At 53.6% G+C, this 24406-nt stretch overlaps 1 protein-coding gene across 1 annotated transcript in view; it reads right to left on the bottom strand.

Moving 5' to 3' along the window:
- The window catches only part of FRMPD1 (FERM and PDZ domain containing 1), a 67443-nt gene extending 51160 nt beyond the window's left edge, over positions 1 to 16283 (bottom strand). The window contains exon 1 of the mRNA XM_084628430.1: positions 16224 to 16283. The gene's annotated coding sequence lies outside the window, so the exon portion shown is untranslated. The remainder of the gene's footprint in view (positions 1 to 16223) is intronic.
- Between the last annotated feature and the right edge of the window lie 8123 nt (positions 16284 to 24406).

The following is a 24406-nucleotide window of genomic DNA, read 5'->3' as shown; positions in this document are numbered from 1 at the left end:
TGGAATTCATGGGGCTGTCTCGCAGATGCTGCTCGTACCTGTGCTCCAGCAGACATAGCCCTTCGAGCTGTAAGTGCTCAGATGTAGCCTCAGGAGGGCTGGGTGCCACGCGGGGCCTTGACGATCAAGGCTGCCCATAAACAGAAGAGTCAAAGGTTCCATCTCAGCCCTTTGCACCAGGGGAGGGAAGCATGGCCCGTGAGGCTTGCCTCTCCTGCCTCTCCAGGCATGTTCCCCTGGCAGCGGGCAGCCATGCGTTGTGAGCCTGTCCACTGGAAGGGAAAAGCCTCCACTTTTCATGTGACAGGGTCCCAGCACCTGCAGCCCAAAATCAGGACTTTGAAACGAGCGGCCAAAAGCTGCACTTGGGGGTGTGCGCGCGCGGGGCTCAGCCGGGCACAGAATCACTCAACTTCCCCCCGCTCTCCACAGGCGTAGATAGCTCAGAACTAGGCATCAGTCACGGAGACGTCCACTCCCACCTCCAGCACCCACGTGTAACATGTTCAAACGAGCACCCTCCCGCTGTCCCTCACACTGGGGAGGAGGCTCCCTATAGCCATTAGAACCTAAGAACAGCCAGACTTATGGTCCATCCAGCCCAGTGTCCCATCTTCCGGCACTGGCCAATGCCGGATGGCCCAGAGGGAATGAACAGAATAGGCAATCAGCGAGTGATCTATTTTCTGTCATCCCAGCTTCTGGCAGTCAGAGGTTTAGGGACCCCACAGAGCACAGGGTAGTATCCCTGACCACTTTGGCTAATAGCCATTGATGGACCCACCCTCCATGAACTTATCTAGCTCTTTTTTCAACCCTGTTATGCTTTTGGCCTTCACAACATCTCCTGGCAAGGAGTTCCACAGGTTGACTGTACGTTGTGGGAAGAAGTACTTCCTTTTGTTTGTTTTAAACCTGTTGCCTATACAAGTTCTGCCACCTACAGAGTCACCTTACTAGTCTCCTTTGCCATGATGCCTACAGAATAGGGTTAGGCCACAGGTGTGCCGAGACCAGTGCCCACCATGCGGACCAGAATGGTCTCATTGTTTCTTGTGGTCCCTCATCTATCTGTATTCACCTGTTGCCTCTTGTCTGATGCAGAGATAGCCAGCTCTGTGGGGCCAGGACTGTCTGTTTGTACAGCACCTAGCCCAATGGGGTCCTGCTCCGTGCCTGGGCTCTTAGGTGCTAATACACATAATAATTAGGAGAATTTCAGTTTTGGCAGCAGTGCCAGAAACTCCCGTCACTGAGACCTAGCGCATTAAGAATCCTGGGATCTCTGGCGGTGAAGGCCACTTCCGAGAAGGAGCAAAAGCACTCCCTTGTCGGACAAGAGATCTTTTCATTGCATCCCACTCGCTCTTCCCCGTGACACCACAGAGCCATTAAACCCAGGGCATCAAAGCAAAGAGACGTAAACAAACCCAGACCTGCTTGGGTCCCAACTGCTGCACCCCGCTTAAAAGCTTCCCACGCTCTCTCGAGACACCACACTGCCTGTGATAATGACTGTCTGATGGCCTGTGACAAACCGCATCGGGCCTGGGGCGGGTGGGCCTCTCAGTGCTGTTAGAGCTGCGACAACCCATCTGGCGGTGGCCGTGCCAGTCACCAGAGAGACGCAGCTTATCACTTGGAAACAGTCGTAAGGCGGCCAGGGTGGGAGCAGCAGCAGGCAGATTCCTGCAGCATCCGCTTGGGCTTTCAGCTGGCAACCCTGGGAAAGCCAACAGCTCGCACCGAGCGCCTTTGTTGTCACCTGGCTGCCTCTGGGGATAGGAGCACGTGTACACAGAGAGCAGACAAAGAGTTTCGGTTTGCCTCCCTGGCTGCCCCAAACCCCCACCTGCTGATGGACAGCTCCCTCCTTGCCGGCCAGGAGCAAAAGGAAGAACCAGTGAGGGTGTGTCTATATGAACAGTTGGTGCGTGGCAGGCGAGCGTACGGTAGAGTACGGCCTGGCTTGCCACGCACTAACTGTCCACGTGGACCCTGCCAGCATGCACTATAAATTTCCTAGTGCCCACTGGCCTACTTCTGTTTCACAGCCAGCTAGATCAAAGCACACGGCAGCAGGGTCCACACGGCCAGTTAGTGCTGGGTAGATTCACACGCCAGCTTGCCACGAATGACCTGTTCACGTGGACATGCCCTGGCACTCACCATTGAGGATCCCAGAGAACAAACCATGAGGCAGCTAGGCAGACAGAGCAACACCTGGGATGTTTAAATCCAAGGCTGTCTGTCACCTACAATCATGAGGTTACACTGGGGTCCCCAGGCCAAGGACACCCATCCTTGCTGATGAGTTGCACCAATTTAACCTATCAATGGAAGGCGCTTCTCTGCCCCCATCGCTGCAGTGTTGTGAGGCCTCATGCTCTTTACTGTATTTCTCCTTGCAGCACCCTGGGGGCAGGGCATGGCTGGTATCCCCACTGGACAGCTGGGACCTGAGGCACAGAGAGGCCAAGTGACTTGCCCAAGGTAACACAGGGAGCCTGTGGCAGAGCAGAGACTTGAACCCAGGTCTCCCGAGCCCTATGCTAGTGCCCTGACCACTAGTCCATCCTGCCTCCTACTTGCACGCACTTCAGAACACTTTCCACCGCTCCACTAGACGGACTAAAGCCCTCAGCTGTGCCAGCCAGTGCCCCAGCATCTCACTTCCTGAGAGAGGATTCACAACGGACCCTGCCTGTCTCGCGGTTCCAGGCAAGAGCAGACGTGGCTCACGGGCGGTGGCCAGCGGCGGCAGGTTAAGGCACGGCAACACGGCTCACTGACCACTAGTTACAATTTCAAACCATCCCCTTTGTGCTCTCTCTTGTGCTGGGGAGGAGGCTCCATAATCATCTGTAAAACTACCCCCTCTCGTCCTCCTTCAAACCCCTCCTTCGCTGGGACAGCTACCAAAAGCTTGGCAACGGTTTGGCTGCCGGTGTGCAGAGAGCGCTGCCCATCAGCCCGACCAGTATTGTCTCATAGGATGCTTGTGCTCCCCCATCCGTCTGCAGCCACCCGTTGCCTCTTCTCTTCTGCTTCGATTGGCAGCCCTTTAGGGCAGGCCCATCCTTTTGTTCTGTGGCTGTACAGCGCCTGGCACAGCGGGGTCCTGGCCCACGTAGGTGCTATGATCACACAAACTGTAAACAACGACAACGGACGAGAAACCCAGCCCTCACGAGAGTCCACCCTGGGGTCATCTTTGAAAAGATCAGATCAAGTTTCTTTCACAGTTACTCTGCCCACAGTCCCCCGCTGAGGGCAGAGCCCTTAACCCCGAGCTCAGGGCCAAGGGGCCAGCAGCTGCTGCGGTCTTGGAAGTCTGGAGCAGCTGGGATGAAGAGTCCCTCCTGAGTTCCAGCAGCTGGGCAGGGTGATGAGTCCACCAGCCAGCACGCTGCCCAAGGGAGACTAATGGAGTGGGGAGGATTAAAGGGATGGGACAGGTGTTGTCACTTGTGCGGCTCAAAGTACAGAAACTTGGCCCTCTGCCCAGGGGCATGTTGAGCCTGCAATGCCCCCAGAAGAGCTGTTGCTAGCTGGGAGCCCATCACCACCTGTCTCCTTCCCCGGCAAAGCTGGCCAAAGGGTGGGAGATGCCACGACCAGCAGGAGAACCTGCGCTCCCATAGTGACACCTACCTCTTTGCCCTGCTGCTTAACTCTCCAGCTGGCCGGTCTGCCCTCAAGCAGCCAAGAGTCACAGAGTGTCTCCTACACAGCCAGCTGCAGCCTGGGGAAGGGGACTGGTACGTGCAGGCAGGAAAATCCCCTCTCTCTGTGTCTTCTGCCCTTGTTAAGTGAAAGCCTGCCTGGCCCAGCAAAACATAGGGAGATTTTCAATAATATGACTGATGTGTCTGAGTATAGCTTGATATACCTCCAAAGCTGGGGCCCATGTCTGCAATTCACTGACACCGGGGTGGGAACCAGCCTGCAGAAAAGAGATCTTCCGGACTATGTTATGGACCGCCCCGGCAGCCTGCCATTCTCTGACTGACACCACCCACTGCTCAGAGACATCGTGGGCTAACGGATAAAGCTAGGCCAGCCCTTCCCAATGGCCTTCCTTACTGACTTCACCCTGCGGGGGACTCTTCTGTTCTCCATTGGCCAGGAGGGACTAAGGAAGCAGGATGAGGATGGCTCAGAAAACTCAGTGATCCTGCAGTCTGGGCTGTAGCACCAAGCGTTACAGTCCAATGGCAGCCCTGGGCTCATGCTTTACCGAGCAATCTTCGGCGTAGCTGAGCTTTAGAAGATCGGCTCCATGTTGCCAGCCTCCTGGGGGAGGAGTCGTTCGGCTATGGGCCTTTCCGCGAAGGGGCTGTAAGAGCACTTCAGGCACTGCCCAGGGGATGGCATGAACCTGGCACAGTTCCTGCTAACCCACTCTGACTGCCACCAGAATGGAGACAGCCTGTGCTCGGATATGTAACCTTATCAACCCCTTACACCACTGTCTGGGTTAAGTGCCAGGCTGACACAGGCGTGCCTTTAATTCTTCCGAGGAGGAAACCTAACTTAGGAGACTTCACACCTGCCCACACTTCCCACGTGACGCAGCCAGTACCCTGGGTTTACAGCTATGTGAGTGAAAGGATTAAATGGTGTCCATGAACATGCTAGTACGAGAAATGCTTCAGCTCCAGCATCCGTCTGTGGCAGGCTGGGGCAAAATGTGAGCTAGTCGGTTCAGGAAATACAACCCTTTGTTGTTCTGCGCTGGGAACCCAGCGTTCCCATCAATCCTAGCCACAAACAGCTGAGGTATCTCATCATTAATTGTATGCAGGCCCCAGCTGAGATCGGGGCCCATTACACTAAGCCTGGTACATGGTAAGGGAGACACCCTGGCTCCAGACAACTTACAGTCTAATAGACAAGGGCTGGGAGAAAGGAATGATTACCCTCGTGTTGCAGCTGGGAAATGGAGACTGAGTGCCTTGCCCCAGTCATACAGGGGGTCTGTGGCAGATGCAAGAATGGAACTCAACTCCTGAGCCCAACCCAAGTGCTCTCACCACAAGACCACCCTTCCTCCCACAGCATCTTAGTTCAGAGCTGGCGATTTCCCTACGCGTTACCAAATGAGTGTAACGCGGCCTGAAGCAGCACCGCGCTCTGTCCCCCCGCTGGGGGCTTGCCCCCATGTAGAGATTTCTGACCATGCAACAGCCCTGGAGCTAAGATAGCTGGTTCCTTTTAGCTCAGCTGGTAAAGTCTCTTGGTTTTACATCTAGATCTCCGGGGTTCAGTCCCCACTGCTTGACAACTCATCCTAGGGGTGTTACATGAGGAATGAGAAGAGTCTGCAGAACAAATATACAAAACAGTAAGGAAACAGACTGCCAAAGCCAGATGCTGGTCAGATAGGGAGTGACATTACTTTGAAGATCAGGAGCTATTTGAACTATGCCTGCATTGTTAATGTTTTTACATTTCAGAAGATTATAAACCAACACATACAAGAGCGGGAGTTTAAAAATATATCCCATCCTCCCCCGCCTCCCCTCATCACAGCAGATCTCACTCCAATACCAAATATGAGTTGGGGGAGGGGTGTGGGGGGTGCAAATGGTAATAAGATCTTATTTTTTCCAGAGCCTTGAGAAGGAACTAAAAGTCATGGGGCAAGAGTCTGACCTCAGTTCCACCCGAATAAATCCAGAATCGCTCCCATTGACTTCAGCGGAGTTGCACCATGTTTTCACTGGCATCACTAGGATCAGAGGCCAGCCTGGCAAGCTGAAACAGAAATTACTTCCCAAGGAAAAGGCGTCCGGTGCTCATTTGATCAGGCGTCACACAGAGAAGGAACTGCTCTTTCCACCTTCTTTTTTCTCTCCACTCATTACAAAAAAAAAAAAAAAAAAAAATCTGTCTCTTGAACTCCATTGACCAAGGTGAAGAAATTGGAATAAAATCCAGTCCCCATGTGAAAATCAGAAACAGCTGCTACCTTCCACTCTATCAGTCTCTTACCTTCTACAGGTGCACCGATTCTCACCCCACAAGAAAAATAACCCCTGGAACACAGGGCATAGCATTTCCAAATCTCCCTAATAGGATTAGAGTCTATTTAGCATAGTTTAACCTCTGTGTTATTACGTCAGGCACTTATCTGATCACTGCTGATGGCCTTGTTTCAATCACTTTGGTACCAGAGGACAAGCCTTTTGGAAAGAAAGGAAGCCACAGCTGTGATATCCTGTACTTCAAACTGGCTAATCATCACCGGTCCTCCAGCCCACGTCATTTAATTGAGAAGCCAAGCAGCTGAGGATGAAAAGCTTCTGCTCATTAGGTCACAGGGACAAGAAAGCTGTGAATTGCAGAGCAGGGGGTTATGAAGCTGTTAGCTTAATTGTGAGACTAGTTAATGTAGCCTCCTTATGGCTGTCAAAACCAACAGCCTGAAATCCAAACACACTCCTGTTTATTAAGGCCATCTGTTAAGGAGGCCATGGCAGATCTATGAAACATCTGCACAGAAACTCACTGCACACACAAACACACCCCTGTCCTGAGCCACCGCTCAAAGACAGCAGCCTTTGAAAAACAGCAGCTGCTGGGTGTTGAACAGTTGTGGCATTTGTACGTGAATTGCCGTTCCCGTAGATCCTGTTAGACCACATACCCTTCAAAGGGCACGCGGAACTCTCTAGGGCAAGGAGAGAGACCCACAGTTGCTGATTTGTGCACCTGCCAAGACAACTATAACCTCATTGTTGTCCCCTGGGACTATGGGAGTGGTTTAAGTGCACAGGTGCTGATTCTGGAGGGAGCCCAAATGCATGAGCGCTGCTAACGGGCGGGGAAGAGCAGGGACACAATCCCTCTCCCCCACTGTTTATAATATGGTTGTGCCATTCACTGAATCTACAAACCAAAGCATCAGAAGGGAACTGGCTTCAGGCAGTTAAGAGGAATCTCACTACAGACCACTACCACAATCAGCACATGGATGAAGGGCAGCTGGCAAAAGCTGAGCCCAGGCCAGGCTGCAGGAAATGCCACGTAGAACTCAGCTCTCCCATAACATCCCCAAGTGCCAATGGTAACTGGCCTCAGATCACTAAGTAGCTCCACAACATGGGGACCTCACCACTGCTACTGGATACCCAGCTGTGGTGAGGTCCCAATGGCAGCAGAAGCAGCAGCCACTTCAATTTCTGGCCAGCAGCCTATGCACCCTCCCATCAGACACAGACTTGGCCACAGTGAGCCACACTGGTTATGTCCCGGCTTGATTACTGCAGCTCGTATGTTGGAAAGAAGCCTCATGCCCTGGGAAGCTTCGCCTAGTAGAAAGTGGCCACCTATTCAAGCAACCAAAGCCTCCATGAGCCCACCACCAGGTGCTCCCTGTGCCGGCCCCCCACTGAACACAGCCCAGTTATATATTCAGTCCATTTTATTTTGGCTTTGCAACTAGTGCCAATTTAGCACCCTGGTTGGGATCCTCAGCATGGTCCTATTGACTTCAATGGCGCTACATCAGTTCACACCAGCTGAAGATCTGGCTCCGTATCGTTAACCCACTGACTGCACTGTATTCTAAGAGGATCTAGCTCTCTGGGCACCTCAGAAGGTTACCCAGCCACGCCCATTCTGGGCAGCACTGTTCATCTGCACTAGCCGCAAGGAGCGGGCGAGCGTCTGGATCACAGCCCAGTGCAGAAACAATGTCCTTGTTTTCAGCACAAGACAAACCAGAGGGAGTTTTGCCCCTGGGAGCTGGTCAGGTTGCGTGCTCCGGCACCCCATAAGTCTTTCCCTTCCATCTCCAACAGATACCCAGAACCAATACAGACGCCAACTTTAAACTCATGCTCCAACACCAGACCTTCACTGTGATCTCCTCTGCTTTTTCAGTATCCATTATATCAACAGATCAACATATCTGACTGTCACACGTTCTGCACGCGGGGGAAGTTATTCTGTCTTAATGCTGCTGTCATCACTGGTCAGGTTTTGGGTTAGAGTGCAGGGCTGATAAAGTTGTCCTTCTTGCTGAATTAATTCATCTTTCACCAGCCCACCTTGAACAATTCAAACCCTACTCACAGTTCATATTCCATGTCTTGGGTTTTGCCATTTCAGGAGATGTTTACAGAATAAAGGTTTAAAACACATATGCAACTGAAAAGGTTAGAGTCACCCTTCGCTGTTTTATTGTCAATTATTAGGAGTAGCAGTATTGCAACAGCACCTCCGAGCCCCAGCCACAGATCTGGGCGTTATTGTGCTAGGCGCTGTACAAACAGTAAACAAAAAGTCTCCTGCTGGGTCCAGCCCTTTCTTGTGAGTGGGGCGGCTGGAGAGTGAAGGGCAGGAAGTTCCTGTAGTCCTTTCTCTATACAATAAAGGGTAATGCTTTCTCCATCAGCTACGGGCTGGGCGCAGATCCTGCTGTGCAGCATCAGAAGGGGGAGTGCTGAACAGACTTGGGGTTCAGAAGCCTGTAGCATCAAACAATGATGCTTTAATCAAAGGACAAGAGCAGGGTTTGACGTACACTAAATAGAACTGGTCAGAAAACAGGGTCGTTTCCCACACCCTGGAAAATATTGTTTTTTCTGACTTCTGCAAAAAATTGAAATCCAAAATATTATGGCTGATCATTGAAATATTTTGATTTGGAAATGCTGTTGCAGTGTCTCACGGGAGCTGTATTCTGGGTGATTCATGCTGCTATTCTCCTCTATGGACATCTCCCATGATGAACCATAGTCTCCCCTCTTGAACTGGGAAAGTGGTGCATCATGGCAGTGGCATGGCCAGAGTGCATCATGGGAGATGAAGTCCAGCTGGGGAGCCAAACCCATAGCTGAAAATGGGAACATGAGGCACCCAAACTACAATTCCCATGGGACACTGCAGCAGCATAGCCAAATCCAGATATTTTGGTTTCTAGTTGAAATCCAAAAGCTTTCCGGGGTGTGGGGGGGGGTTGACCTCCCCCATCACAATTTTCTGTGGAAAGCAGCCATGTTACATGAAAACTTTAATTTAATTGAAAGCCCAATTTCCATAAATCCAGTTCTGATGGAAAATTTTCACCTGGACTGAATGCTAAATCTCTCCAATTAAAGGGGTTTTGAATCATTTGAACAAGCATAAGGGGGATGTGAAACAGATGGCTCTAGCGTCCAGTTCTGCAGCCCTTACTCAGGCAAAACTCCAAGTCCCTCATTTTGCTGAGTAAGGATTACAGGATTGGTGCCTAGGACTAGCAACTCTGTGCATATAGATTACAGTGCATGTGTAACTACAGTAAAGAGATTCCAGAATCTTCAGGCCATCCTCGCCTCCGGGCACAGTCGTTTAAGGACTGATACAGGTTTTATTTTTACAAGTCCACCCCGGGGCTCTGACAGGCAAGCTGAGATCTTTCCATCTCATGCTTCTCCACCATGAACCCAGGCTGAAGGGTGGCCTCAGAGGCACCGGTGTAACCTGTCTAGCCTTGGATGGATTTGCACGTGTCACCGGCAACATGAACTGAAGGCAATGGGGCTGCACAGGTGTAGCAGGAGGCCTAGCCTGCCATGCAGAACCTCTCCCACGCTGAAGGGGAGGTCCCAGCTTCACTTTCAGTGCTCAGGCTAATTTGTGGGGCTGCCAGCTAGAAAGACACCTTTTTAACTTGCAAACCCAGGAAATCAGACAGCGCAATTCATGACCATTTATAGCGAACCCCACCACGCCATTTAGGTAAGGGCATTTATAGGGCAGCACCACACTTCATACTCACATTTACTTGGAGACCCCCCATGAATCCACTGTGCATGAAAAGCTAAACTGCTACAGATCCCTGCCCAGAACGGTCACACACTTGCAAACAGTGAAACATGCACATGTTACTACGGCAGGCTGTCCCCAAATACTGAATTACTGAGCGTGAACTGGCTGGAAGCTGGAGTCCAAGGTCTAACTGGAAATGAGGCACACACTTATTTTTTTAAAAAACAGGGAGGGCAAGTAATAGGGCCCTACAAATTCGTGGCCATGAAAAACGTGTCATGGACCATGAAATCTGGTCTTTGGTTTAGTATAGGGTAAAAGCACACATTTCATGAAGAGACCAGAGTTTCTCATATTCAGCGTCCTGACCCAAAAGGGAGTTTCAGGGGGGTCACAAGGTTATGTTAAGGAGGATTGTGGTATTGGCACCCTTACTTCTGTGCTGCCTTCAGAGCTGGGCGACCGGAAAGCAGCAGCTGCTGACTAAAGGCCCAGCTCTTGCTTCTTACATCCTTACTTCTGTGCTGCGGCTGGCGGGGGCTCTGCCTTCAGAGCTGGGCTCCCAGCCAGCAGCCACCGCTCTTCCGCTGCCCAGCTCTGAAGGCTGCCAGCAGCAGTGCAGAAGTAAGGGTAGCAGTACTGCAACTCCTCCTCCCCCCAACTCCTTTTTGGGTTAGGACCCCTACAATTACAACATGGTGACATTTCAGATTTAAATAGATGAAATCATGAAATTTACTATTTTTAAAACCCTACGACCATGAAATTGACCAAAATGGACTGTGAATTTGATAGGGCCCCAGTAATTAACCATTGGAACAACCCACAGACTCACCTAGGGATGTAATGGATTCTCCATCACTTGGTACCTTTCAATTAAGACTGGTCATCTAGGCTTTTTGCAGGAAACTACTAGGTGAAATTCTCTGTTCTAATGCAAGAGGTCAGAAGACTCATGTCTGGCCCTAAAAGTCTACAGAACTAGAAGTGGAAATGTGAAAAGCACAGTATAAACCCAGAAAAAAAAGTCCTTACAACTGATGGGATTGAAGAGAAATTGACAGCATTTGAAAAGTGCATCTCTTTCTCAAAGTCTCAGTAAAATTAAATTAAACTGAATTAGCCTATTCCTGTCCAAGTCTGTCTGCAGGTACCTCCTAGCCTTTGCTCTGCTTTTCATATGTCTGACCCATCCCATCAGACCTTTCACTCTGACACAACAGAGTCAAGACTTGAGGTATTTAATGACTAAAGTAGTTTTACAATACAAGGCTAGGGACACAGTGTGCTAAGAATTCTGGAACCGAGTAATCACTTCAGCAAAAGCCACATCCTAGGCTAGCTAATATATTTAGACCCCAAAGAGAACACGAGAACGGGTGACTTGAGAATAGCTGCACTCAGGGCCCATTACAGACAAAAATGTAGAAAATTATAAACAAAATGGTCAAGGTGGGGGGAGGAGAGGGGAATCAATAAGTTTCCTTTTAAATAGCTTTCACTTCTAAAAATATCCCAGTGCGCAAATGTGATGGAAACCTGAATTCCTGCAACAATATCTGTCTGGACAAGAACAGTGAGTGTACAGTACAGAGCATTCTGGAGTTTTTCCCCTTCCTAACTCACCTTTCCTTAATAACCGTCCTTGCTGAGACATGCTAGCAATCTTCCCTGGCTGCAGTTGGTTCTCTCCCTCATGCCTCCCTTGCATAACACAGCAATGCCAGGCAGCACCTGCTCAGTACAGGGTCTATCAGCAGCATTTCCAGGCCACTTTCCATTTGTGCAGCACAAATGGATGCTATGCAAAGCCCCACTCATTTCTGCCGCCCTGTGTGTGCTGGTAGAGGCCCCGATCCTGCATGCACTTTCACACATGAGTAGCTTTACTCGCATGAGTAGTCCCGTTCAGTTTCAGAGGATGAGTCAATTTGCTTACATGCATGAGTGTGTACAGGATTGGGGGCATACATTGTAACAGGTTCCACCAGGCCTCTGAAAGATTTTGATCTTTTGCTGGGATTTCACTGAGTGGGAAAATTATGCCTGTTGTAATTTCTCACCACACAAACTCTTGTCAAATGTAATTGCTTGTCAACAAGAAAAGCAAACACGGCAAGGAAAATTAAACACACCTGAAAAGCATTGTCATTGCAGTTCCACGTGGAGCCATTTCACGGACAGCCTCCTGGCTCCTCTGGAGCTTTGAAAATGTCACCCTCTTTTCAGCATTACGGTATGTCATTTTCTAGCCCTGCATTTACACTCCTCTTGCTAGAAGATTGCTTAGTAAGAATTCCAGCAGATAGTTTGCTAGAATCCCTGGGGTGCAAAATCCTGGACAAATTCAACAGTACGCAACTTGGAACCATTACCTAGACCCCGACTCACCAGAGGCTGAAACATGCAGGATGGGACGTCCCTACCAGCCAGCTCCAAGTGAGAAGTTCAGCTTCCCCCAGCTGTGGTGGCTTCTGCTCAAGGGCACCTCTCTCTGATAAGGTGTAAATTGTTTTTACATGTTGAGAATAATTAGGCACGGAAACAATGTACCAAGGGCCAAGGTGGTCAGTGGTGGAGAATCCATTTTAAAATCAAGGCTGGAAGTTTTTCTAACAGACCTGCTGTGGGAATGATTGTGGGGCAGTTCCCTGGCCTGCGTTCTTCAAGCACTCAGACTAGATGATCGCCCAGGTTCCAAGGCCAGAAGGGACCAATGAATATCGGCCTCTGGCTGACACAGTTTGTGACTGTGCAATCTGACCTTTCCCCACCAGCCCAAACGTCCTGTGGCTGCTAGAAGGTCTTCTGCCTTCTTTCACCCCCCACCAGACCCTCCCAGCTCATGTGAGAATGGACGCATCCTCTCCTCTTCTCCTAGCCTCCTTGCTGCTGGGACACTGGGTGTGGAGACATCCGCTCTTAGCTTGAGTCTTCCCCCCACACCGACAAATCCCTCCATTGTCTGCCTCTGCTCATCACTTTACCACAGGATCCTGGTCAGTTTCAGTACCACCAGGGGTGCTAAGTGCAGGGGTTAATCTGCTCCCTGTCAGGTCAGTTTCACAGTGGGGCTGCTGGCTTGGGAAAGGGAAGGTGGAGTAGGCATTAGTCCCTGTTTGGGTACGGCCACCACTGATGTCAATGAGGACGTTATGTAAGTGAAGACTGCAGCATCAGGACCCCTCTCGTTTTGGCACAGAAGCCTTTTCACAGGGATTGGAACCTGCTGCCAGGGAACGGGCAGAGCTGGGGAGGAAGAGAACCTGTTGCCGAGGCATTGCCCTTCTGCTAACCCCAGAGGGATGCGCTGCCTTAGGTAGCACTGACTGACCCTGCTGCTGCAGCCACTCACTGCAATGGAACGGCTCATGCGCACCAAGTTACGCACATGCCAGGGTCACCCACAGAGGATGCGACTAGGAAGCTCTGGCTCCTCACCTCAAGCTGCAGCAGCTCATGCTTTTAGCTCTGGAAATCCCCAATTCAATCCCCAGGCTGTAGCCACAAGCGCGGCGGTCACAGGATCAGGCCCTCCGTCAGCAATAGCCTGAGAGCTTTTCTTCTCAGTGCAGTGAGCCCCCATCCCCAACAAGGGAGTCATGGACCAGTGGCCGTCAGGAAGCAGCGTTGAGCCATACGCAACTGCCTATCATGATTCCCCCAAGACCCCGTGCTCATTCCGTGTGCATGGGAAGGGAGATGCAAACCCTGCTACTCAAGGGGAACCTCCGGGAGGTTTTCATTGCCATCACAAACTGAACAGATACCACCATCCCCATTATAGAGCTCTGTGTCCTTGCTAACCATTGCGACTCAAGTACTATAAACCTTATTCATGACCATTCCTGCAGACCTCACCTTCCCGCTTCACCTTCTTTAACCCGCAGGGAGTCTCAGGCCTGGAGCCAACAACCATCCCAGCTGAGGTGGCCTAGTCTAGCAATCTTCAGTCCAGAGCACACATCATCCAAATGACAACAGTCACTCCAACCTCCATGTACAAGAACTTGCGGAGATTTTTCTCCATCTCCTATTTTTCCTTTAAATCATGTAAGTTCCTCTCCTGGAGTTCGTTGGTCTCTTGTAGGCTTTTCCCTAGGCAGGGCTCAGTGTGGCCCAGTGACATCAGAGAGAAATCATGCCAGGAGCCATCTAACTCAAAGCACTTCACTGAAAAGAAAGCTTCTCACATTCAAGGTCAATAACATTTCACTCAGACACAGCAGAAGGAGGCTGCTGTGTAGCCAGGGGCTATTTTTGGATGAGACGTGACGATGGGACATCAGATCAAAACCCAAATATCTGGGAACGTTGGACTCTTGTTAGACAGTTGGATCTTACTGCAAAATATCAGTCTTTACCCTTTCACTGTTTGTGGGGCTCAGAGAGGTTAAGGCCAGAAGGCCCCACCGGATCATCCAGCCACCAACACCATCCAGCACCTGCACACTAAATCCAACAAACAAAATTAGACCAAAGTCATACAGCCCCGCGGATACTAGACTATTATGTGCCACAAACAGAGACTAGGAGGGTCTGAGGTGCACCAGTGCCCAAGGCCCTGCCATGGCAGAGAAATTAGGTGAGATATACTGAGATAATCCCAGCAAGTGGCCTGCACCCCATGCTTTAGAGGAAGGTGAAAAAAACCCAATCTAACCCCAGAGAAAATTCCTGCCCGACCCCATATATGGCGATCAGTTAGACCCTGGAAAACCAGCCAAGCACCTGAGAGAGAGAGAGAATGTTTTGTGCCCCCTCAGAGCCCTGTCCCGTGTCCCCTCTCCAGCCACGATGCTTCAGAGGAAGGACACAGACCCCCTGCCCTCAAGCCCCAGAATACACTGAGAGCAAAAAAAGTTCCTGCAGGTGCCTATCTGAAGCCCTAAAGCATGAGATTTTCAGAACATAAGACACAAACTAGCAGAGGGCCCCAAAGCTGCCAAGCCCTGCCTGCACCATCATAAGCAACCCCGTCATACATCCCATTCATAAATGCATCCAGCTTTCTCTGACCCAAAGCTCACTAATATCGAGGGGGTGGGGTGGGGGGAAGGAGTTCTTTCCCCTGACTTACAGAAGCTTGGTGTAGCAGGATTAGCAAAGCAATTTGCTAGATGTTTTTCAAGAAGCGTTAGCAGGTTTTGCTCAGAATGGACTGAAGCGACTCCAAAATGCCTTCCATAGCCAGAAATAATCACTTTGGAAACTCTAAATACATACATAAGCCACCGTTTATCCACTGGAACGCTGAATACAACCAGCTCCCTCTTTGAAACCAGCCTCCTGCATGTCAGGAGTGGTTGTTTGCCAAGATGCTGAACCAGACGAGGTCAATACATGAGGAGATCATTGTAATAAGCAGGAGGGAGGGATCTACAGCAAAATAGGGTCTGAACAGAAACTGGGTAGGAGCGAACTCTAGAAGTTTCACAAGATGCAAGAGCCAAACAAGCAACATGGGCACCACTATGCAGGCAATTGTTCTGGGCTCTTGTCCAAATTATGTGTCCTCTGATTTCAATGGGAGTTAGGCACACAAATACCTTTGAGGCTCTGGACCCGTCAGGATTGGGCCCTGCGTACTGTCTGCACAGTGGTTACACACACCCTGCTACTTACACACAGACCTCTTCAGAGGGGAAATAACTTTTTTTCAGCAGCTCTCTCTCACATTGGCATGAGTCTGATACCAGGAGGCTAGTGGAGACGCTGCTCTACCGGAAGGGAGTCCATTTAGAAAGATTTATACATCCCATTGCAGTCCTGCTGAACGCTGGCAAAAGAGGGTATGAATTATGGGATTGTCCCGGAGCCAGAAGAGGGCTGCTCTGTAGACGGCGAGACATGCACCTTATTCTTCGCCATCCTGTGCCGAAACGCACAGCCAGAACGATGCTGCCACCAAGTTCCTGAGGGGGGTAAAACCCCCCCTTTGGGAATAGGGCGAGAGCCACACGGTCACCGCCAGGAGTTGCCCCCGGCCCCTGTCTTTGAGGGCAGAAGCGGGCCCCGAGAAGGGGAGTTAAGGATCAGGCCGAAAGGCAGGGCGACAGCTAACAACGCGGTCGGTTTGCTCTAGTCGCCCAGCGGAGTCTGGAGGAGGGAAAACCAACCCCGCGGGGCGGCCGTGCCACGATTCACCCACTGCCCCACCGGGAGGCCGGCGGACCGGCCAGCCCGCCCCACCCCGGCATTTCCCTGGGGGCGTCTCCCTTGGCTCTTCTCCCCCGCGGCGGCGCTCCCGGGCGGAGACCCCCCTGGGGCCGGCCGCCGGCGGGGCGGAGGACAAGGACCGCGCCGGACACCCGGAGCCGCCTTCCGAAGGGAAGCACGGGAGACGGGATCGCCCCCCAGCGCATGTGGCTTAGCTCGCCCCGGCTGATCCAAGCCCCCCGGGACAGCCGGGCTCCCCGGCCCCGAGCCGGCATCCCCTGCCCGCGCAGGGCGCGCCTTACCCGGGGGGCCGGCAGCGCGGCGGCGAGCGGCGAGCGGAGCCTGCGGGCGGCGGGGCAGGTGCAGCCTGTGCCCCGGGCTGGCGGAGCTCGGCCCGGGGGCGGGGCTCCCAGCGGGCCCCGCCCAGTCTGGCACAGCCCCCCCCCCCGGCCCCACCCAGCTCCCTCTCGCCTGGAGAACCCCCCCCGCCCCGGGACAGCCCCCCAGCCTGGCACAGCCTCCCCCGGCCCCCCCCCGCTCCCTCTCGCCTGGAGAACCCCCCCCCCGCCCCGGGACAGCCCCCCAGTCTGGCACAGCCCCCCCCCCGGCCCCACCCAGCTCCCTCTCGCCTGGAGAACCCCCCCCGCCCCGGGACAGCCCCCCAGCCTGGCACAGCCTCCCCCGGCCCCCCCCCGCTCCCTCTCGCCTGGAGAACCCCCCCCCCCGCCCCGGGACAGCCCCCCAGTCTGGCACAGCCCCCCCCCGGCCCCACCCAGCTCCCTCTCGCCTGGAGAACCCCCCCCGCCCCGGGACAGCTCCCCCCAGCCCCACCCCGCTCCCTCTCGCCTGGAGAACCCCCCCCCCGCCCCGGGACAGCCCCCCAGCCTGGCACAGCCCCCCCCGGCCCCACCCCGCTCCCTGCCGACTGGAGAACCCCCCCGGCTCCGGGACAGCCCCACCCCGCTCCCTCTCGCCTGGAGACCCCCTCCCCCGCCCCGGGACAGCCCCCCGGCCCCACCCAGCTCCCTCTTGCCTGGAGAACCCCCCCCCCCGCCTGGCACAGCCCACCCCGGCCCCACCCCGCTCCCTGCCGACTGGAGAACCCCCCCCGGCTCCGGGACAGCCCCACCCAGCCCCCTCTCGCCTGGAGAACTCCCCCCCCCCCGCCCCGGGACAGCTCCCTAGTCTGGTACAGCCTCCCCCCTGTTCCCTCCTGCCTGGAGAACCCCCCCAACCCCGCTCCAAGACAGCCCCTCAGCCTGGTACAGCCCCCCCCCCCGCTCCCTCGCGCCTGGAGAACCCCCCATCCTGCTCCCCCACCTCGGGACAGCCCCCCAGCCTGGTACAGCCCCTCCCCCCCGTCTGCACCCTGTTCCCTCGAGCCTGGAGAACTCCCCAACCCCGCTCCCCCTGCCCCGGGACAGCCCCCCACAGCCTGGTACAGCCCCTCCCTTCGGCTGCACCCCATTCCCTCCCGACCCCGCTGCCCTGCCCCGGGAAAGCCCGCCCAGCCTGGTACAGCCCCTTGGCCCCGACCTCCCAGCCTGGGATTGGGACACCCCCCCAGGGCAGCCTCCCGGGTCTCCCCCCCAGCCTGGGAGTGGGACAGCGCCCCCCCCCCCCCCGGGCAGCCTCCCAACCCCGGTGTCATCCCTCCCCCAGCCTGGGAGATCCCTCCCCCAGCCTGGGAGTGGGACAGCCCCCCAGGGCAGCCTCCCAACCAGGGTCCTCCCCCCAGCCTGGGGAGGTGTCCCCAACCTCCCTGGGGCACATCCCCGGCCAGTACCAAACCTGCTATCCTGAGCCTGGGGCAGCCACCCCATCCCTAAACCAGTCCCACCCCCCTCCGGCTGGGTCAGCCCCAACCCCGCTCCCTGAACCTGGGGCAGCCACCCCCTTCCTAAACCTGCCCCCCCCCGGCTGGGTCAGCCCCAACCCCACTCCCTGAACCTGGGGCAGCCACCCCCTCCCTAAACCCTTCCCCCCCTCTCTGGCTGGGTCAGCCCCAACCCCGCTCCCTGAGCCTGGGGCAGCCACTCCATCCCTAAACCCTTCCCCCCCTCTCCCCCGGCTGGGTCAGCCCCAACCCCGCTCCCTGAGCCTGGGGCAGTCCGAACAGGCCCCAAGCTGGGAGCCATGGTTAACCCAGTCTCAACCCCAACTTCCTAGGGTAGGCCCCCTCTCCCCCCACAAGCCTGGGGCAGCTGGGTGCCTCCCCCATCCCATGCCCCCAAGCCTGGGGTGGCCCACTCCTCCGGTCCCCAACCTGACCCTTCCCCAAGCTTGGTGCAGCCACACCCCCACAAAACCCAACTCCTTTGTAAGCCAGGGGCACCCTCCTACCTCTCCCCCATGCTTCTTCCAACTCAGAGCCCATCAGAGCCTGGGGTACCCTCCTATCTCCCCTACCCAGACCACTCTCTGAGCCTGGGTCAACCTCCTATCCCCCCCTCCCCATGCTCCTTCCAACCCAGACCCCCACCCCAGAGCCTGGAGCACCCTCCTATCCTCCAACCCTAATTTGTCACCAACCCCTCTCTGCTCCCCATCCTTCCCTGAGTGTAGTGCAGCCAACTGCCCCCCCACTCCATACTGACCCCCACACCCCTCCTGCTCCTAGGAACCCTAAACTTTTACTCCCTCTCCCCTTGCAGCTGCCACCCCAGTCCTGGGCTCCTCTGAGGTCCACAGCCCCTCACCTTCACTCCAAACTCTCACCTGCTCCTGAGCCTTCGCTCTGTCCCCCCAGCCCCTGGGCAGTGCCAGCCTTACTAGCTCTTGCAGTTTTATCACAAATCTCCCACTGTTTGGTAGTTTCTGTAAAGCCCCAGCTGCTGGAGTCCTGGGGATTTCAGCTGTCACTTATACAAAAATCAGTCCCCACCCTTCCTGTTTGGGGTGAAAACCTCAGATATGTGACCCAGGCACCTGGAAAGGCCCAGGACCTGGAAGAAAACAACCAGAAAGATAATTAATCCCCCCCACTCCATGATTTTTAAGCAAATCTCATGATATTTGAGTGTTGGGGCTGGCAATGCTGCAGTGACGCCCAGTGCCCTTAGCTCCTCTGCCCCGTTTCACGGACTCCCCCTACATTCTTCTCCTCCCTTGCCCCACAGCTCCCTACTGTGAAGGGTGCCCCCTACCCCGTGTAAATCATGCCAATGTTCTTACCTATCTCACCCTCCAGGGCTGCTCTCTCATACACTATCCCTTTCCCCGTCATCCCCTTTTCCTCCTATTCAGCCCCCTCCCTTACCTCTTCCCCCTCCACTTTCCCACCTCCCTGACCTTCCTGGACCTCTGTGGGCTTGTGTCAGGCCCTTTCTGAGGTGATTTTTCCCCCCTCCCCCCATTTCCCTGCAGAGCTTTTGCTTCGTGGCTGGTTGGATGAGGCAGGGCTGGGTTCACTTGTAACTACATACAAGTTAGACACCAGCCCCTGTGCCTGGCCCCCACTGGTCATCTACAGCAGTGGGAGATAGTTATCAAAAGTGCAACAGAAGTTACATCCCTTCAGGGACATTTCATTTTGTCTACATGGGGCAACTGGCCAGTGTAACTTTTCTGGAATAACTAGCCTGCTATGGCTATTCCAGAATAATTCCCCACGTGAATGCGCTTTTCTGGATTAGTGGTAGCACTTTAACTTCACAGCAGCCTTATTCCAGAATAACTTCCTCATGTAGACAAGCTCAAAGGCCCTGATCCTGAGAGCCGGGCCTGCAGCAAGCCCCCGTGAAGTCAACAGGAGGTTCCCCCTGTGGAACAAGATGTTTAAGGAACATGGCCCTTGGAATGGAAACACTTAGGTGAGCCAACTCACTTCCACGGCAGGGCACTGGCGTTTACTTAAAAAGGGAAAATAAATAAAGATTGGACTTTTGCATATAAAGAGCTATTTTAAGAAAGCAGAGAACAAAAAGGCAGCCAGGAAGGTAGAAAGAAGGAATGGGAGGTGAAGGAAAGGCGAAGAGTATCTCAATTTTCATCCACCAGGGAGCAATCAAAGTTTTCTAAAGTCTTTTCAATTTTGTCAGAGGTCCCTCTTCTCCAAAACATTACTGTAACCAGGGAGGGCTTCTCCCCCGCAACCCATGGCCAAGTATGTGCTGGCACAGCCAGTCTCCTTTGGCCCGTCTACACTGCAGTTAGACACCCGCAGCTGGCCTGTGCCGGCTGTAGACAGGCGCAGGCTGCAGCCCGAGCTCTGGAACCCTGGCACCTTGCAGGGTTCTAGCATCCAGGTGCCAGCCCAGACCTCTACACCACAGCTAAACAGCCCCTTAGCCCGAGTCAACTGGCACAGATCAGCTCCGGGTGTCCAACTCCAGCATAGGCAGACCCTTTCCAAGCAGGTGTATTCTCTTTCACCCGGTAAGAGAACAACATGGCTGCAGTGCTGTAAGTGTGGGATTGCCCTTGCTCTGTGCCCTCAGGGGTCTCTGGCACCTGCTCCTGGCAGCTTGCCAATTCTAGGCAGCTCTGCTCCGTTCCTGGAGCAGTAATCCCAGTGCTGCCATCCTGACCACCTAGCCCTTTGCTCTAGGGGCTCACCATGGGCATTAACTCCATTCCACCAGCGCTTGCCTTCCCCAAGCACAGCCTGCCCCGTTCCTCTCTCCCTCTGCCTGGCCTCTAGCAGCCCCTTATAGGCCCAAATGTAGCCCAGCCCCTTTTAATTGGCTGTATTAGGCTCACCTGTTCTCTGATGCAGGCAAGCTGGGCCCTGTAGGGACCTGCTCCCCTGTGACACTTACCTGCTCTTCAAGTGGCTGTGCCAAGCTTCTACCCCTGGAGGCTGTTTGCTCTGCCATCTAAGCTATGTAAGGTTAAGGCCCAATCTTGCAGCACAGATTGTCATTCCCTTCGGGTGTGTCTCGACTGCAGCTGGAACGAGCAGCCCAGCCCGGGCAGACAGGCTCATGCTAGCGGGGCTAATCATAGCAATGTCGACATTCCACCTCGGGCTGGAGTTTGGGCTCTGCCGCCTAGGGGTCAGGTGGGCTTGAGTGCTTGGTGTCTGCCCATGCCAGACTGTCCACATTGCTAGTTTTGGCACCAGCCCCGCTATCACAAGTCTGTGTGCCTGGGCTGGGAGGCTTGCTGTCAGCTGCAGGGCAGACACACCCTTGGCCTAGCCCTTCCCAAAGGGAAAGGTGTCGGTTTCAACTCTGGAAAATCAGTATTTTGTACAGAAAGCTGAATTCTAAGGTGAGGTGCAGGGATCTGGGAAATGAGACTGTGACAGGTGGTTGGGGGATGGCAAAGTGGGAAATAACCTTATGTTAATAATCATTTCAACCCCCTTCACCTTGGAAGACTCAGAAGCAGTGTTTCTGGAAGGGAATATTCATCTCTCTTTAAACTGCTTTGACTTTCTTGCCTAGATGATGGAGTGATTGATGGGAACAGGAGAAGAAATGGGCTAAGAAAGAAACCCTTGATTAAAGGATCACCTGTAGCTGCCTTTGGCAGGTTTAACGGACAGACTGTTTCAGTCGAATGTAGCCTATAGGTCTAGGTATTCACTAGGTAAGGCACAGATATAAGTTAAGGCAGAAATGGAATGAAATTGAACAATAGGCCTATAAAACAATAGCTTAGTTAAACAAGGGGTAAGCCTTGGCATAAGCAGCTAACTAGGAGTAGCCCTAGATCATAAAATGCCACACGATAGAACACCAGGATGACAAAACTGCTGCCAGGTAACCACAACATGTTAGGTTTATGCCAGCGGGGGTTATTTTAAGTTAGGAACATCCGCAGCTGTCTGACCACAAGAGTGCCATGGTAACTAATTGATGTATATGCTAGTCAACTTGAGGCAAACAGACTAGTAACCTGTGGGAGAAGGGCACCCCCACATTAGTAGGGTGAGGAAATACAAATAAGGAAGAGGGGAGAAACCCCTATGGCACATGCATTAGGCATAGTGGCATCCGCGTAACATGTGATAACAGTTGTACCCCAGCCTGCGTGCTGTGGGGAGATGTAACTCTTGAGAGACACCAGGCTGCCAACCGCTGGAGGTGGTGTTGAGGAAGAGGATGAGGAAGACAACGCTTTTGGTGTGAGCATATGGATGCTCAAATGCGCATTCTGTCTGATCCCCCATCCCCCTTGCAGGGCTGGACTGTTTGTAACTTTACTAAGTGTGTTAAAAGTTAAAATTCCAAATACAGAAGGTTTCTCCTAAGTGTGAGTGTTGCAGCTGTGCACACTGGGGTTCTTCTTGGAACTTCAATTTTAATAATACTGAGCCTGATCTTGGGACCAGAACCTACCAAACCTCACCGTGTTAACTGGGTATTCCTAAGTAATCAATATAACTAATACACGATCAACAGATCAGGCGACACTAATAATGTTGGGATGATAGTGCACTCCTCCTGACATAGGCACTTGTCTAAGTGTTTGTGGGATCGGGGCCTTGATGCAGGAATCAGCAGGTGAAATCTTCTGGCCTGTGCTATGCAGGGTCAGATGAGATGGTGCCTTGCCTTCAGACCTTAGAATCTATGAGTGGGGGTCAAAACATGGACCTACAGCCTCCAAGGAGGCTGTCCTTGCCCCCCCACATACACGGTCTGTGCTAAGATGTAGAGGATGCACAGACACTCCTGCACGGCTCTTCAGCCTCTGTTTTAAGCTCCTGGCATCTGCCCTTCAGCGAGAATAAACATGGAGTTAAAGCTCAACATTAGCAGTTCAAATGAAGGTGTCCACCTGCATCCCCGCTGGTGCTGAGTAGGGTTTTCAGTCTAGTTAAGCTAGGTCCACTGAGCTACCTTGACTGGTAAAGCACCTTTTCCTCTAGTCTAGGCAAGGTCCAAGTTGTGTTGCAAACCCCCAGAGGTTAGCCAATATTCAGGGCCTTGTACAGTTGTTTCCATTTGGAGGAGAAATCAGGGATATGAGACAAGTATATTCTTGGTGTTGAGTCTGGCTTGTTTACAAAGAATGTGCACACAACCCTGTTCCTCTGAACGCAGCAGAAACAAACAGCAGTAGGCAGTTTCCTGGCTCAGAAATCCCCACATCTGCTGCTCCCACAGGCTCTGTGCCCAAGAAGCCCTGTCTCTCTGCTTCCTCTCAGAGTCATGCTCACAACTCCTGCTGGCTGTCTCTCCCCCCGCACCACGCACAACCTGCAACCAACCTCCTAGCCTTTGCCTTTGCCACCAAGGAAACCCCTCAGTCCACACAGCTTAGCTTTGATCTGTCGCGCAGCCTTGGTTTGGGCAGACACCCCAGTTATCTGCAGCTGTCTTTGTTCCATAAATGGCCTTGGTTGCTCCTTCTATTGAGGCGGAGAGTGCTCGGCACATCCACTGGCTTTCACAAGGTCTGGGATTAGCTTTGCAGCTGAGACTGCCCGGCTGGCAGCTATTAGCATCTTTCAGCATAACAGCATCAAGAAAACGATTACAACCCTCCGTGGGACTGAGTCCCCGGTGTCCTGCATCTTGTGCAGCCATTGACCCCAGAGCAAAGTGCGGGTCTCACGGCAGGCACGCCAATGGGCAGGGTGTTGCACTCCACTGCACTGGGGCGGACGATGGCCAAGGGAACCCGACCCACAGCCTCCGGTTTCTTCCCTCCCTCCCTCCCTCTCTCTCTCTCTCTTTTTTAAATGAATAACATTTGTCAGGGTGCAAAAGCACTGAGGTGTGTTTAAAATGTGCTGGGTGACAATCTGCAGCCCCTTTGTTTAGCATGGGGTATGTCACGAAGAGAAGACAATTGCCTAGCAAGGCAGCTATTGGCTTTTCTATTTTGTGCCTCTGTTTTCACCCTTCCAGGCTCACTAACCACGGGGTGTCTACACTGTGCATCCCTCTCCCTTCACCTGTTAACTCTTCCCGATCCTTCCTGGAGATGGCTGTGCCCGGATGAGCTGTTTCCTGTAATATGGTAGTCATGGGCCTGTCCCGAGAGGTGCTGAGCCCTCTCTATCCCAACTGAAACGACAGCCGAGGGGTACCTTCCGCCAGTGCTGCTGGGAGGGGCCCTCCCCACCCCACCATCCCTGCTGCCCCACCCCCGCCCCACAATGTGAGTGGATGCGGGAAGGGCTCCCTCCTCTCCTTCTGCCCAGAGAGCAGCTGCTGAAGTGGCAGGTGCGTCCATACTACAGCAGCAGCCTGGGTGAAGAGCAGAGGTCAGGCCCAGTGCTAGCCGCGGGCAGTGATGACCGTCTGAACAAGCAGGTCTGGCTTTAACTCTTGCAGGGGGCTCTGATAGCCAGTTCCGGCCCCCGTTACCACAGTATCTGCCTGCAGTGGGGACGTGCAGAGCCTGAGATGTTCCTCGTGGCTCATCCCTGCACCCCTTTGATGATGATGGTGAATCATGTTCATTACAGCAGTGCCTAGGACCAACCAAGAACGGGGCCCCTTCTGCGAGGTGCTGCACCAGCGAGCAGCTCACGGTCCCCAGCACAGACCCCGTCTCCCGAGAATGTCTGCCTACGATAAAAGAA

The sequence above is a fragment of the Lepidochelys olivacea genome (assembly GCF_965140295.1).
Source record: "Lepidochelys olivacea isolate rLepOli2 genome assembly, chromosome: 5".
NCBI classification, from domain to species: Eukaryota; Metazoa; Chordata; order Testudines; family Cheloniidae; genus Lepidochelys; species Lepidochelys olivacea.
The sequence above is the reverse complement of the archived record's forward strand: the minus strand, read 5'-3'. Positions and strand labels throughout refer to the sequence as shown.